At 52.8% G+C, this 12,058-nt stretch overlaps 1 long non-coding RNA gene across 1 annotated transcript; it reads right to left on the bottom strand.

The window, feature by feature from the left end:
• Positions 1 to 5,353: 5,353 nt before the first annotated feature.
• Positions 5,354 to 9,082, bottom strand: LOC125706017 (uncharacterized). Its single transcript, XR_007381824.1, has 3 exons — positions 8,371 to 9,082; positions 7,829 to 7,911; positions 5,354 to 7,522 (listed from the first exon to the last, which is right to left on the bottom strand). It is a non-coding gene; the product is annotated as an uncharacterized LOC125706017 (long non-coding RNA).
• Positions 9,083 to 12,058: the final 2,976 nt, after the last annotated feature.

Here is a 12,058-nt window from a genome sequence, read left to right as displayed (position 1 = left end):
CCTTTCTCTCCAGTCTGAATTCATTAGCTTTGTGAGCTAGGAGCTTTTCCGGCAGCGTTTGTACCAAGTTACAAGCAAAATAAGCCACTTCTAGACAGAAAATATTTACTGCGGTAGCTTGCCGACACTATGAGTGCTTAATTAAATTAACAGGATCAGCCAGTTATTGGCAATTAATAATAATCTGAATTACACAGGTTGGCTCTAGGCACCTCTTCACTCAAAATGATGCAATACCATAATATCATTTGAGTGAATATTAATAGCAGTTAACTGATGAAGTAGAGGGTTTAGCTGCAAAGCGCACTGCCCATCCTGTGCTGAACTTCCAGATTCACTCAGTACAATAGTCCTCCACTAGCACTAACATTGACAGGCCAGGAATGCAACGAGGTGAATGGTATGGAGACAAAGAACTATTTGAACTATTTGATCTCACCCACAAACATGCGTCAGTAGTGTTTTTCCTTAAAAGTAAACTGTAGGGTCCTGTCAGTACTTAAAGGGGCTCCTTGTTGCCATCTTAGTTATTCCTTGACATAGGGGCATCACCGTGTTTCCCTCTGTCACTGGGTATTTCTGGCTGGGTGACAGTTTTTTTCCCTCTCAGTAATGTCTGAAGAATGAGAGATGACACCGAATGAGAAAAGCAGACAACAGCAGTGGGAATCACTGCCCTCTCGGCATGATATGTTCCTCTTGGCTGTGTTGTGAAAAATCCTGGGCCATTAGCATGCCAGTGGTGATTAGACTTGAGTAAGAATGGCAGTCCATCATGCAATTAGAGGCCGTCGCAGGCACCATAGCAATGGTGCCTAACAAGCTGCTCTCTCTGGAATCAAGTCATTGTTGAACGTGCAGGTATTTTGAAAATTATTTAATGCCCAACTGTGCTTCCCATGAATCCTAACAAGTAATTCCTGTCACTGCCTGATGGTGTTCCTCCATTATAACGGTACCTGATGACTCCAGGAGGGACAGAGAGAGGCTGTCAGGCAGGAGCAAGAATGGGGCCTCATCTCCGTCAGCAGGTGAGGACGCCTTCATTAGTCAGACTGGCAGCACTCGCAACAATCTGCATTCATCAGCCAGTCTTGATTAAAGAAAACACGGTGTGGACCCTTTTCCTCAGCCAAAGAAGCATAAAGCAAACAAACGGTGTGGACCCTTTTCCTCAACTCTTTTCCATCAGCGCTGCACCTTTTCTCAATTTTCCATCTGTGACGGCTGAGCCCACACAGGGTAACATTCCCACATCTCACCCTCTGTCATGCCCGGCTCGTCCGCTCCTCGTGTGTGCCACACCCCCTGCCTTCCCACGTGTATTTCCCTGATTGTACCCCGCTGTATCTGATTACTTTGATTAGTCTTGTCTGGTTTTAAGTCCTGGTCTTACCTGTTAGCGTTGTCCGTCATTGGTGTTTCCTAATGTTGGTAAGCGTGAGCTGTTTCCTGGTCCCTGTTTCCCCAGTAAACTCCCGTTTTGCCCCGTATTCGCCTGTCTGCCTGCTCATTGCTCCTTACACGCACGATCGCCGCGCTCGCTGCACCCCGATCGTGACAGAATGACGGACCACAAAAAGAAGAGGAAGCAGGGGAAGCAGAAGACCCCCGAGGAATCCATCTGTCTGGGGTCCTGCTCGCTCTCTGGCTCCAGTCTCCCTTTCGAGAGCGAGAGGGAGGAGCTCGTCCCTAGCCCAGTGTCGGAACCGCTTCATTTTGGAGCCCGTGTCCTGGCCCGACTCTGGGATAACGAGGACGAGACGCAGAGGCAAGTTCCGTTCCCGGACCTCGAGCCCTTGTCCCCCTGCCAGCCGCCACCTCTCGAGCGGTATACTTTCCGACCCGAGAGGCTGCAGAATTGGGGAGGACGGCGAGCGATTAGAGACCCAATCCCGCGTATGCTCCGCTTTTCACAGGGGGCAGGGATCGTCTCTCCCTCGCTGGACTTACCAGTCCCGCCAGTGGAGGCCAACGCCCCTAAGACGCTCCCCTCATCTCTGTCGGAAGGCAGAGAGTGGCTGGCACACAAGTTCTTCGCCCTCCAGGGCTTATATTGGAGGGTGTTGGACAGTTTCGCAACTCCTAGGGACTCAGAGGTGGAACAACTTCTGCGTCAGCTTCAGAGAGACTTCGAGGCTTTTAACCCCGCCTCTGAACCGGCGGCCCTCGAAGCCCTCGCGGAGGGTTTACAGAGGCTTCTCCAGCTCCGGAAGCCGGAGGATCCCGCACCGGAGCATCCGCCTCTGGCCCCGGAACCTGAACCGGAGCAGCCCCCTCTGCCCGCGGATCCTGCTTTGGAGCAAACGACGTTACCGGCGGACTCCGCGCCAGGACCACCGCCTAAGCCGGCGGACCCCGCTTCCGGGCGACCGCCGCCGCCTGCACGGCTCGCGGCACCCGCCCCCCTGCACTCTGCGCTGCCGGGGCAGTCTCCACAACTGCCCGTGAGAACAGCGCAGCTTCCTCTGCGAGTGACGCCCGCATCGGTGCAGCTCGCGCGGCCACCGCCGCCGCCGCCCGCGGATCCCGCTCCAGAGCGGCAGCCGCCGCCTGCGCAGCAGCCGCCTGCGCAACCAGCGCAGCCCCCACTACCTGCTGCTATTCCTCTTGCAGCTCCCGGGCCGGCGCCCCCACTGCAGCCACCTGCAGCTCCCGGGCCGGCGCCCCCACTGCAGCCAGCTCCTGTTCCTGACCGCGCTCCTGTCCCGGCGCCCCCGCAGCCTGACCGCGCTCCTGTCCCGGCGCCCCCGCAGCCTGACCGCGCTCCTGTCCCGGCGCCCCCGCAGCCTGACCGCGCTCCTGTCCCGGCGCCCCCACTGCAGCCACCTGCAGCTCCCGGGCCGGCGCCCCCACTGCAGCCACCTGCAGCTCCTGTCCCTGACTGCGTTCCAGTTCCTGACCGCGCTCCAGTTCCTGCAGAGGCGCCCCCTCTGCAGCCGCCTGCTGCAGCTCCCGGGCAGGCGCCCCCTCTGCAGCCGCCTGCTGCAGCTCCCGGGCAGGCGCCCCCTCTGCAGCAGCCTGCTGCAGCTCCCGGGCAGGCGCCCCCTCTGCAGCAGCCTGCTGCAGCTCCCGGGCAGGCGCCCCCTCTGCAGCAGCCTGCTGCAGCTCCCGGGCAGGCGCCCCCTCTGCAGCAACCTGCTGCAGCTCCCGGGCAGGCGCCCCCTCTGCAGCAACCTGCTGCAGCTCCCGGGCAGGCGCCCCCACTGCAGCAACCTGCAGCTCCAGTTCCTGACCGCGCTCCAGTTCCTGACCGCGCTCCAGTTCCTGACCGCGCCCCACTGCAGCCGCCTGCTGCAGCTCCCGGGCAGGCGCCCCCACTGCAGCAACCTGCAGCTCCAGTTCCTGACCGCGCTCCAGTTCCTGACCGCGCTCCAGTTCCTGACCGCGCCCCACTGCAGCCGCCTGCTGCAGCTCCCGGGCAGGCGCCCCCACTGCAGCCGCCTGCTGCAGCTCCTGTCCCTGACTGCGCTCCTGTCCCTGACCGCCCTGCTGCAGCCGCTCCTGAGGTGCCCCCGCTGCAGTCCCCTGCAGTTCCCGGGCGAGCGCCCCCACAGCAATTGCCTGCAGCCCCAGTTCCTGATCTCGCCCCAGTTCCTGATCTCGTCCCAGTTCCTGATCTCGCCCCAGTTCCTGATCTCGCCGCAGCCGCTTCTGAGACGCTTCTGTCCCCGCCTGCTACAGCCGCTTCCAAGGCGCCCCCACTGCAGTCACCTGCAGTTCCAGGGCGAGTGCCCCCACGATGGCGGCTTGCAGCGCCTGGGCCGGCACCCCCTCTGCAGCGTCCTGCAGTTTCCGGGCTGATGCCCCGGCCGCCTGACCGTGTTCCTGTCCCGGCGCCCCCTCCGCCTGCAGCAGCTCCAGAGGCGCCCCCTCCGCCTGCAGCAGCTCCAGAGGCGCCCCCTCCGCCTGCAGCAGCTCCAGAGGCGCCCCCTCCGCCTGCAGCAGCTCCAGAGGCGCCCCCTCCGCCTGCAGCAGCTCCAGAGGCGCCCCCTCCGCCTGCAGCAGCTCCAGTCCCTGTCCTAGTCCCCGAGGTGGTCCCGGACAACTCCATCTTGGCTCCTCCCTCTTCGGAGGTGGAGGAGCTGGAATGGGACCCCTCGGGGACAGAACTTGTAACCCCTTGTCCCTCGCCCCGGCAACATCGACCCCGACCTAGGGTCGGCCTGTCTGTGTCCCGCAGGGGAAGGGGACACAGACGCAGGGCTGGGGTCCCGCTCGCCCTGCCCCCTGGCTCGCCCTCCCTCGCCTGCGCTCTGGCTCGGCTGGCGCCTACGGGTCCTGGCCCTCCGGGTCGGCTGTCGCCTGCGGGTCCCCCTCCGAGGCTTCGTCGCCCCGCCTCGCTCCCCTCTCCAGAGCCTGGTCGGTCGCCTGCGGGCTCCCCGACGGCGGCTCCTCGGTTGCCTGCGGGGCCTCTACCTCCGGCCCTCCCCCGGACGTCGCCGCCTGCTGCAGCTCCCCCCTCCTCCGGGCCTTCGCCGTGGGCCCCTCCAGCTCCCTCGTCACCTTCCCCGGTGCTCCCTCCTGCTCCCTCCCTGGCCCCTCCGCGGGTCCCTCGCCCTGCCTCCTCGGCCCCTCCGAGGTCCCCTCCGGCTCCGGCCTCCCGGCCGCCTGCGGCCCCTCCGGCTGCCGCCCGTTGGGTCTCCCTCGGGCTCCCCTTTGTTCCCCCTCCTTGTCTCCCTATGCCCCTGCCTTTGTCCCGCCTGTCTCTGTCCCTTCGTTTTCTGCTCGTCCCTTCGTTCCGCCCGTCTCTGCTCCTCGTATTCCTCCTGTCTTTGCTACCCGTCCTCCTCTGTGCCCTCCGTTCACTCCTGGCCCTTGTGTCCCGCCGGTTCCTTCTGTGTCCCCTCTCTTTCTCTGTCGGTCCGTGTTCCCCGTCCTCTGTCAGGTTTTGTCCCTGGTCCTGTCTTTGTGCCTGTTCTGTCTCTCTGTTTAATTCCCGGTCTCTTGTTCTTGGTTTTGGGTTTTGTTTTTTCAGGTCTTGGTCCCCTCGTCCCGTTCGTCGCCTCGTCCTGGGCGCGCCCGGTGAAGCGCGCCTTTGGGGGGGGGCTCTGTCATGCCCGGCTCGTCCGCTCCTCGTGTGTGCCACGCCCCCTGCCTTCCCACGTGTATTTCCCTGATTGTACCCCGCTGTATCTGATTACTTTGATTAGTCTTGTCTGGTTTTAAGTCCTGGTCTTACCTGTTAGCGTTGTCCGTCATTGGTGTTTCCTAATGTTGGTAAGCGTGAGCTGTTTCCTGGTCCCTGTTTCCCCAGTAAACTCCCGTTTTGCCCCGTATTCGCCTGTCTGCCTGCTCATTGCTCCTTACACGCACGATCGCCGCGCTCGCTGCACCCCGATCGTGACACCCTCTCTCATTTCAATCATTATTTGTGCTATTAATTTCATTTGCAATCACATCATATTTAAGTAAATAATCATCACACAGTTTGGTTTTGTTAAGAGTTCATTTATGTTATCTTTGTATTGCCTGACATGGAGTGCACACTTGCAGATAGTATGAAGATATTTTCTGTTGTGATTAATTTGTGTTTTCTCTTGAGTTACCTGGTGGTTGGCCAGGTCCTGTCCTGCGGCAAGCGAAGGCGTGACTGACGGCTAAGGGTAATGAGCGCCCGATATCTCACCAAGCGGCTGCCAAGCGAGGGGAGACTTTATTGTAGTTAACCCTTTTGGGATGGTGTTGTTAGTCATGTTGACGTGTGTACCCCACTGTGTGTATAAATGGCTCTACTGGGTCATTATTTGTATTCACTCATTTCTGTATTGTGGGATGGGCAGTTTGAGGCTTGTTTGAGTATATTTATTTGCTCATTAGTTTATATTAGGTCTTGATATGTTTTTTTATCAAGATATCAAATTTTACCAAAATTATTAAGATATCCTGCCTACCCTGCTGCTTGCAATGTCTCCATTACCTGTGCCGTCTTTCCGGCCTGTTCGCCCTTCTGCCTGTGACATTTTCCCTGCTTGCCCTGCTACCATACCACTGTTCATCCCGTCATATGAAGCAGCACCAGCAACTCCCAGCCATCACCTGCTTGCCCCCTGCTTTGAGGCTCAAATATTAAAATTGGGACAGTGTGAATTGGGATCTCGTCTTCTTGCTCATTTGACTTCCTCTGCCGGCTCCTGGAGGATGGGCTCCCCCCTTGAGTCTGGTTCCTCACAAGGTTTCTTCCTTCTTTGGCACTATCACTTCTGGCTTGTTCACTGGAGGCCTTGGGTGGGGATGCACCTTGTGAAAATATAATGTTGTGCAAATGCGCTATACAAATGAAATTAAATTGAATTGTTTTGTTGCAGTCAACTATAGTACTTATACTTATCGTGATTTGATATCATTTGACTGTATTATCCATCATCCATCTTCTACCACTTTTCCATGTCGGGTCGCGGGGGCAGCAGTCTAAGCAGGAAAACCCAGACTTGTCTCACTCCGACCACTTTATCCAGCTCCTCTGGGGGGATCCTGAGATGTTTCCAGGCCAGCCAAGAGACATAGTCTCACCAGCGCATCCTGGGTCTTCCCCGGGGCCTCCTCCCAGTGGGACATGCCCGGAACACCTAACCAGGGAGGCGTCCAGGAGGCATCCTAAGCAGATGCCCGAGCCACCTCATCTGGCTCCTCTCGATGCGGCGGAGCAGCGGCTCTACTCCGAGTCTCTCCCGAATGACCGAGCTCCTCACCCTATCTCTAAGGGAGAGCCCAGCCACCCTGCGGAGAAAACTCATTTCGGCCGCTTATATTCGTGATCTCGTTCTTTCGGTCACAACCCATAGCTCATGAACATAGGTGAGGGTAGGAACGTAGATTGACGCCCCTCCAGGTCTCACTGTCATTACCTACATAAGCATTGAAGTCCCCCAGCAGAACAAGGGAGTGCCCAGGAGGAGTGCTCTCCGACACCCCTTCCAAGGACTGCCGAAAGGGTGAGTATTCTGAACTGCTGCTCGGTGCAAAAGTGCAAACAACAGTCAGGACCTAACCTCCCACCTGAAGGCGAAGGGAGGCTACCCTCTCGTCCACCACGGTAAACCCCAATGTACCGGCACCCAGCGGGGGGGCAATAAGTATGCCCACTCCTGCCCGGCGCCTCTCCCCACGAGCAACTTCAGTGTGGAAGAGGGTCCACCCCCCCCCCTCAAAGAGATTGCTTCCAGATCCCAAGCCGTGAGTCGAGCTGAGCCCAACTATATCTAGTTGGAACTTCACAACCTCGTGTACCAGCTAAGGCTCCTTCCTCACCAGAGAGGTAACATTCCACGTCCCTAGAGCTAGCTTCTGCAGCCAAGGGACCAGATCTTCAGCCACTGGCTTCGGCCACCGGTCTACTCACACTGCACCCGACCCCCTTGGCACCTCCTACAGGTAGTGAGCCCATTGGAGGGGGGTCCCATGTTCCTTCTTCCTGGCTGAGCCCGGGTAGGCCCCATGGGTGCAGGCCTGGCCACCAGGCACTCGCCATCGAGCCCCACCCCCAGGCCTGGCTCCATGGCAGAGCCCCGGTGACCTGCGTCTGGGTGAGGGAAAATGTGAATCTATGTTATTACTCACCATAAGGGGTCTAATGAGCTGCACTGCATCTGGTTCCTCACCCAAGACCTGTTTGCCTTGGGTGACCCTACCGGGGGCATAAAGCCCCGGGCAACATAGCTCCTGGGATCATTGGAACACGCAAATCCCTCCACCATGTTAAGGTGTCGGCTCCAGGAGAGGTTGGCTGTATTATTTTAGGTAATAAAAACCCAGTTTCTTTTTTAACCCCTATGTGTCCTTGTGACTTTACTGCTTGGTCCCCAACACCACCCCTGACTTTCATCACCTGATGCACTTGCTGGGATCTGGAGAGGGCTGGAACATATGGGCAGTAATGAAATGTTCATGATCATGTGGCAGGAAAAGGTACTAAGTGTGAAAGGGAACAGACACAACATTAGCAATGCTATAACAATCATGCAAAATAATAAGCGATTAAGTCATTTGTAATATAATCTGCTTCCCATCTAATGCCAATCAAGATGCAAAAATCAAAAGATAAAATTAAAGATGACTGAAAATATGTTGAATACAAATATTTTGTAATCTGGGGTTTTATATAGAACATGAATATGTATAATAGTAATGGGGACAGGAACACCTATACTGTATCAAATCCTATTCAAGGCCAAGACCTTGAATGACAGAGTTCGAGTCAATATTGAGACTTCATGGGGGTCAACAACAAGTCTTGTGTTATGGCAGGGCAAGGAGGGAGAAGCATGATCTACTGAATGGCTCACAGAAAACAGAGGACTTTATTACTTAAACAGAACATAAAAGGGAACGACAAATCACACTACGATCAAACTTGTAGTTAGACTTTACCAGATGCTGTTGCGGAATCAGATGCAGAGAGACTTTAATATAAAAAGAAGGCTGTTCTTCCCAAGAAGCTGACAGGATCGTTGTCATGGGGCAGGCTGGGATCAGGCGATGCGCGGGGCCAATCGTGGGGCTTGGCTAGGCTCGTGGTCCGGGTACAGGCATCCGGCATCAGTGGGGCTTGGCTAGGCTCGTGGTCCGGGTACAGGCATCCGGCATCAGTGGGGCTTGGCTAGGCTCGTGGTCCGGGTACAGGCATCCGGCATCAGTGGGGCTTGGCTAGGCTCGTGGTCCGGGTACAGGCATCCGGCATCAGAGGGGCTGAACAAAAACTCGTGGGTCAATGAGGCAGAACACGGGTCAGAAGACTCAGAGAAGCAGAAATCGGAAAGCTCAGAGAAAACTCTAGAAGATCTCGCATCAGAGTGCAAGATCCGATGACTAAAATAGTCTCCCGTATTTGGAAAACCTGCAACAGCTTGCGGTAGGTGGTTGCACAGAAAACTGGAGAAACCGGACAACCCGGTATAGCTGCGCCAAACTGACAGCTCGCAAAAATGGAGAAAAGTGGATCAAGGAATCCCCGGAGGCATGGGCTTCCTGACATCAGTTGGGGAGCCCCGGGGCTGATCCGTGACAAGACCAATGTGAACTATAGGTTACACGTACAATACAACCACAATGACTGACCAACGAACAGACTAAGAGCAAGTACTTAAATCAACATTGATAACAAGGCTAATAAGGGGCAGGTGTAGACCATAAGGAAATCAACCATTCAGCACAGGCAATCAGCCTCCAACCAGCCTTGACCTCTTGACTGGCGGGGTATAGCCTCTGATCTGCACATTTCCGTCAATTACAGCATGCATTAAGTAGCACTCCATAACTAACAAGCACTGAATAGTTATTAATCTCATCAATGTTAACAACACAAATGATTGCTCTGTTAAACACATAACAGCCTTGTAATAACACAAAGTGACATCTCACAATTATTCAATTACGTAAATTCAAAACTTACAGATGCATCTGCTCCAAGGAAACTGCAATTCGTGCTGCTTGGTAACTGAACTGAAGCTCAGCTGGAAAAGTGATAAACAGCACAGACGCCAACCACAAAATGCTAAACTGAACCAACAACCACTGAGGCAGAGCAATACCACTGCTAACCTAATCAAATTTCAATGTGAGCCACTGATCAGCTTCAGAGATGTTTAGAAATCTGTATGTAATACATCTATATTTTACTGGTTATATTGGCTGTTTATTTGAGTATATAAAGCAACATAACTGGCACATACTGTAATTAGGGCCACATGGTGCTTAACTGTGCACACACCCTGTGCTTAAAGCAATAAAACATACTGGGGGGGGGGGGGGTAGATATTACAAGTAGAAATGCTTTAGGCTACACAAAGACCCATCAGGCAGGATGTTCTGTAAAAAAAGGTAAACAATGGCTTTCAGCCATCAGGAACCTCAAGCCATTAGACATTTGCTCTGCAGATTAAAGTTGTGAACACATTGTACTTTGAAAAATGCCCCTAGTCTGAGCCAATGAAACCTGCAGCCTCTCCAGAGAATAATGGTATGAAGTGTCATGAAGCAGACTTTGAGAGCTCATTCAGGACCCTCTGGTGATCTGTCATTTTCAGGGTAAGATTACATTCGGTGTTACCTCATAAGTCAAAAATCTTGGTCTCTTTGTACTTGTCAGCCTGTGAGCTGCCTTTTGTGTCAATAATCAATCTTTTAGTTTTAATTGGCCAAACAGCATACAATTTCACTGGTATATTTTATTTTACACGCTTATAATGGGAATTAAACTGAATTTAATGTCTCAATATACAGAAAAGTTTGCAGCAGGCAGTTAAAAGTCCTTTGCAGGATCAATCAGCAACCGCTCCATGTAAATGGTGATTCTGAAACGACACTGAGAGATTAATCAAAACTCATATACTTGACATTAAAATTCAGTTCAATTCAACTTCATGTCATTATAGTGTACAGAAGTACACATTTAACAAGAAGTGTCTTGTGACTCCCAGAACTCGTTCAACAAATTTAAAATAGAATAATAGAATGGAATACTACAATGGTAGAATAACAAATAAGAGAATGGAATAGCAAATAGAATAAAACAGATAATACTGGATTTCCTCAAGTACGAAAGTGCAAATTTGCAAAAGTACAATATCTTAACAGTATAACATATATAGACATGATTCTGGTATAATCATTGAGTTCTGTATAAAGTTACAGAGGGTAATGAATACATCAGCAGACATACATAAAGATAAAACCACAATCACACAAAGTACCAAAATGAAAAAGCCAAGGCCGGCTCTAGCTACATAAAGAATAACTCGTGTTACAGAGGAAGTGAAATGATCAATAGTCTTGGTGGGTGGAGGGCTCTGCATAGGGCCTCTGAAAAGGAAGAGCTGGTCCTGGGACGACCCAACAAAACAAGCCACCTCCAGCCTTTCACATGCCTGCAGTTAGCCAACAAGTAACACAGGTGCAGGCTCTAATTAGCCGCCCCATAATTAACAATTTGTCCAATTAAACACTGTACGACAACAGAGCCGTAATTTGACTTTGCCTCTTTGTGGAGGCAATAGACCTGCAGGAATCCGTAGAGGAAACCAAACAGGGGTGGGCCAGGGTACAAAACCATGGGATGAACCTTTTGATGAACCTTATACTGAAAATGAGGTAATTCACAAAAATGTACCTGAAGAGGTCAGGTGGAAATTGGTAAAGCACAGTTTTGGCTCGCTGGTTTCCTTCTTACAGTGATGTCTTTAACTGGAAACTGTCACATGGCCGAGTGGTCTCAGACGCCCCATTCAACGTTAATGGCCTTCCAAAGTAAGGGATATTCTGTTCTTCGAAGTAAGCCGCGGGTTCGAATCCCACTTCCGACAAAAGTTCTTCAATCACTACAGCAGCATTTGAGCAACTGATTGGCTTTAATTGCTTTGTTTTATTTTTGCGTTTCAGGCAAAACTACATAACACTTAAAGACACTTCGGGCATGTAAATGGAGAACGAAATTATAGTTATACCGAATCTCCTACGCACAATACCAAGGTTACCAACTTTGGTCAGCTGACCGGAGTGAGACGTTCAATTCGCCACAAGTCTGCACACCCAGACACACGGATATAAAACGTATGCAACAGTTGTGTTACCTTTTAAATAGTCTGTAGGTTTTGCAAACTACTCTAACGCCTTTGGTCTCGCTGATTTTACGTTTATACTAGTGTAGAATAGACTTGCCGTAAGATTTCTTTGCGCAAGCCTGAGAGTCTGAAAACACGTCACACCAGATGCATGAGAGATGGAAACCTGGAATATTCAGTCGAATCAGATCAAATGTGATGCTAAGTTAATACTAAGTTAAAATATGTTCCGCACTTGTAACATGCACCCATGATTTGGAACAGTCACCAGGCTGTTTCTGGCCACGCCCCCTACAGTCGGTCCGGCCCCTTGCTTTTCCAGGGTTTTCGCGAAAAGCCTCGTCGAGTCGGGAAACTTCGACGCGTTTCGTACCGCTTGCACGAGTTCGGCTGCTTCGTTTCAAAATGTTTAATGTAGAACAGCGCTATGAAAGCAAATGTTAAAAGACATTATGTCAGGACTTTCACTGAAGGCAGCAGAGCATCATATGTTACTGCTA

This window comes from Brienomyrus brachyistius, chromosome 1 (genome assembly GCF_023856365.1).
Source record: "Brienomyrus brachyistius isolate T26 chromosome 1, BBRACH_0.4, whole genome shotgun sequence".
Classification (NCBI taxonomy): Eukaryota; Metazoa; Chordata; class Actinopteri; order Osteoglossiformes; family Mormyridae; genus Brienomyrus; species Brienomyrus brachyistius.
This window is presented reverse-complemented; position numbering and strand designations above follow the sequence as displayed.